We start from the raw sequence: 4,040 nt of genomic DNA on the forward strand, positions 1-4,040 counted from the left end.
CCCCGTGAAGGGCGGGGAAGCCCCATCCTCCCTCGGCCCGCGCAAGGCGAGACCTTCACTTTCATTACGCCTTTAGGTTTCGTACAGCCCAATGACTCGCGCACATGTTAGACTCCTTGGTCCGTGTTTCAAGACGGGTCGTGAAATTGTCCAAAGCTGAAGCGCCGCTGACGGGAGCGATTATTCCGCCCGAGAGCATCCCGAGCCAACAGCGGCGCGGGTCCGGGGCCGGGCCAGGTAGGTCCGTCATCCGGGAAGAACCGCGCGCGCTTGCCGGGAGCCCGAGCGCCCAAAGGGGCGAATCGACTCCTCCAGATATACCGCCGGGCAGCCAGCCAGGACACCGGGGCTCTGCCCAACAGACGCGAACCGAGGCCCGCGGAAGGACAGGCTGCGCACCCGGGCCGTAGGCCGGCACCCAGCGGGTCGCGACGTCCTACTAGGGGAGAAGTGCGGCCCACCGCACACCGGAACGGCCCCACCCCGCGGCGAGTGGAAAGGCAACCGGACACGACCCCGCCGCGGATTGCTCCGCGCGGGCGGCCGGCCCCATCTGCCGAGGGCGGAGGCCTGTGGCCGGATGGGCGTGAATCTCACCCGTTCGACCTTTCGGACTTCTCACGTTTACCCCAGAACGGTTTCACGTACTTTTGAACTCTCTCTTCAAAGTTCTTTTCAACTTTCCCTCACGGTACTTGTTCGCTATCGGTCTCGTGGTCATATTTAGTCTCAGATGGAGTTTACCACCCACTTGGAGCTGCACTCTCAAGCAACCCGACTCGAAGGAGAGGTCCCGCCGACGCTCGCACCGGCCGCTACGGGCCTGGCACCCTCTACGGGCCGTGGCCTCATTCAAGTTGGACTTGGGCTCGGCGCGAGGCGTCGGGGTAGTGGACCCTCCCAAACACCACATGCCACGACAGGCGGCAGCCTGCGGGGTTCGGTGCTGGACTCTTCCCTGTTCGCTCGCCGCTACTGGGGGAATCCTTGTTAGTTTCTTTTCCTCCGCTTAGTAATATGCTTAAATTCAGCGGGTAGTCTCGCCTGCTCTGAGGTCGTTGTACGAGGTGTCGCACGCCACACCGCCAGCCGGCTGTGCACGCTACCGAGTAAGTACCGGTATGCGAACCGCCAGGCGACGGGCGCGCATCGCACGTTTCAGGAGGCGCGGCCGGCCCCACAGGCGGCCGCGACGCTCCCAGGTCTGCGAAGCGGGGCAAACGCCGCGCGCTTCAGTATACGTAGCCGACCCTCAGCCAGACGTGGCCCGGGAACGGAATCCATGGACCGCAATGTGCGTTCGAAACGTCGATGTTCATGTGTCCTGCAGTTCACATGTCGACGCGCAATTTGCTGCGTTCTTCATCGACCCACGAGCCGAGTGATCCACCGTCCTGGGTGATCTTTTCTTAGTTTCCACTGTCTCTTTCAAGACAGTTGCATAGGCGGGACGTAGGCGTGTGGCGGCCCCTGTTCAAGCGTTCTGTGTCCAACGGCCTCACGGCCGATGGGCGTCGTACGGCTCCACACCGGAGCGGACAGGCAGTCGGGCGAAAGTCATTCAAAACCGGCGCCAGGCGCCAGGTGCCGCAGGCCAGCCGCTCCAGCGCTTCAGCGCTCGTACCACACAACATTGGCGTTAGTTTTGAGAAGCACGCGTGGTTCCGCACGCGGCGCACGGCTACTGCGAGCCGTACAGGTAGCGTGTTGCGCGACACGACACGCACATCGAACGACATGCAGTCTAGTCGGTAATGATCCTTCCGCAGGTTCACCTACGGAAACCTTGTTACGACTTTTACTTCCTCTAAATGATCAAGTTTGGTCATCTTTCCGGTAGCATCGGCAACGACAGAGTCAATGCCGCGTACCAGTCCGAAGACCTCACTAAATCATTCAATCGGTAGTAGCGACGGGCGGTGTGTACAAAGGGCAGGGGACGTAATCAACGCGAGCTTATGACTCGCGCTTACTGGGAATTCCTCGTTCATGGGGAACAATTGCAAGCCCCAATCCCTAGCACGAAGGAGGTTCAGCGGGTTACCCCGACCTTTCGGCCTAGGAAGACACGCTGATTCCTTCAGTGTAGCGCGCGTGCGGCCAGAACATCTAAGGGCATCACAGACCTGTTATTGCTCAATCTCGTGCGGCTAGAAGCCGCCTGTCCCTCTAAGAAGAAAAGTAATCGCTGACAGCACGAAGGATGTCACGCGACTAGTTAGCAGGCTAGAGTCTCGTTCGTTATCGGAATTAACCAGACAAATCGCTCCACCAACTAAGAACGGCCATGCACCACACCCACCGAATCAAGAAAGAGCTATCAATCTGTCAATCCTTCCGGTGTCCGGGCCTGGTGAGGTTTCCCGTGTTGAGTCAAATTAAGCCGCAGGCTCCACTCCTGGTGGTGCCCTTCCGTCAATTCCTTTAAGTTTCAGCTTTGCAACCATACTTCCCCCGGAACCCAAAAGCTTTGGTTTCCCGGAGGCTGCCCGCCGAGGTCATCGGAGGAACTGCGGCGGATCGCTGGCTGGCATCGTTTATGGTTAGAACTAGGGCGGGTATCTGATCGCCTTCGAACCTCTAACTTTCGTTCTTGATTAATGAAAACATACCTGGCAAAATGCTTTCGCTTCTGTTCGTCTTGCGACGATCCAAGAATTTCACCTCTAACGTCGCAATACGAATGCCCCCCGCTGTCCCTATTAATCATTACCTCGGGTTCCGAAAACCAACAAAATAGAACCGAGGTCCTATTCCATTATTCCATGCACACAGTATTCAGGCGGGCTTGCCTGCTTTAAGCACTCTAATTTGTTCAAAGTAAACGTGCCGGCCCACCGAGACACTCACTCAAGAGCACCCTGGTAGGATTGCAACGGGGGTCCGCCTCGGGACGCACGAGCACGCACGAGGCGCGTCGCACGCCTTCGGCTCGCCCCACCGGCAGGACGTCCCACGATACATGCAGTTAAACACCGACGGGCGGTGAACCAACAGCGTGGGACACAAATCCAACTACGAGCTTTTTAACCGCAACAACTTTAATATACGCTATTGGAGCTGGAATTACCGCGGCTGCTGGCACCAGACTTGCCCTCCAATAGATACTCGTTAAAGGATTTAAAGTGTACTCATTCCGATTACGGGGCCTCGGATGAGTCCCGTATCGTTATTTTTCGTCACTACCTCCCCGTGCCGGGAGTGGGGTAATTTGCGCGCCTGCTGCCTTCCTTGGATGTGGTAGCCGTTTCTCAGGCTCCCTCTCCGGAATCGAACCCTGATTCCCCGTTACCCGTTACAACCATGGTAGGCGCAGAACCTGACCATCGACAGTTGATAAGGCAGACATTTGAAAGATGCGTCGCCGGTACGAGGACCGTGCGATCAGCCCAAAGTTATTCAGAGTCACCAAGGCAAACGGACCGGACGAGCCGACCGATTGGTTTTGATCTAATAAAAGCGTCCCTTCCATCTCTGGTCGGGACTCTGTTTTTTTTTTTTTTTTTTAAAAAAAAAAAAAAAAAAAAAAAAAAATCTTTATTCATAACATCATATTACATTATTCATATAACCCACTCCCTAACTACATTAGTGGGTCTTACAAATGATACAATTAATGCAGCTTTTTCTACACTACAGGTACTTCTATTGTTTTATTCTAGTCTAACCGCTATGGATACTAAGCTTCTTAATTTAGTCTACATTCTACCTGCAGCGTTACAGGTGTGCCAGTGCTACTATAAACCTACTGGTGTTGGCCACGGCCCACTGAGCTAATCCCAGCGGGCGTGCCCCTGGCACTGGGCTGGCCGTAAGTTGGTGTCGCTGCAGTCTACTCTAGTATTATTCTATCTTCTACTCTAATCTAACCTAACTACATGTCACAATTGGTGTGCGGTCAAATCCGGTGTTTTGTACCCCCCTCCCTCCTAGTCCATGGTAAGGCGGATTCCAGCCGTATGACGGCTGGCAGGTCCCCACTTGGCGGTACAGGAAGGGTGTACGAGTCTAATTCGGTGGAAATGTTAGTCCTTCACTGT

General features: G+C 55.6%; 2 non-coding genes across 2 annotated transcripts in view; both read right to left on the reverse strand.

Moving 5' to 3' along the window:
• Positions 1–1,058, reverse strand: part of LOC124561073 — a 4,222-nt gene extending 3,164 nt beyond the window's left edge. Inside the window, exon 1 of the ribosomal RNA XR_006969529.1 lies at positions 1–1,058. This exon is cut by the window's left edge and continues 3,164 nt beyond it. This is a non-coding gene — a ribosomal RNA (large subunit ribosomal RNA).
• Positions 1,059–1,246: 188 nt separating this feature from the next.
• On the reverse strand, positions 1,247–1,401 carry LOC124561077. Its single transcript, XR_006969532.1, has one exon. It is a non-coding gene; the product is annotated as a 5.8S ribosomal RNA (ribosomal RNA).
• Between the last annotated feature and the right edge of the window lie 2,639 nt (positions 1,402–4,040).

This window comes from Schistocerca americana, unplaced genomic scaffold, assembly GCF_021461395.2.
Source record: "Schistocerca americana isolate TAMUIC-IGC-003095 unplaced genomic scaffold, iqSchAmer2.1 HiC_scaffold_1143, whole genome shotgun sequence".
Lineage (NCBI taxonomy): Eukaryota > Metazoa > Arthropoda > Insecta > Orthoptera > Acrididae > Schistocerca > Schistocerca americana.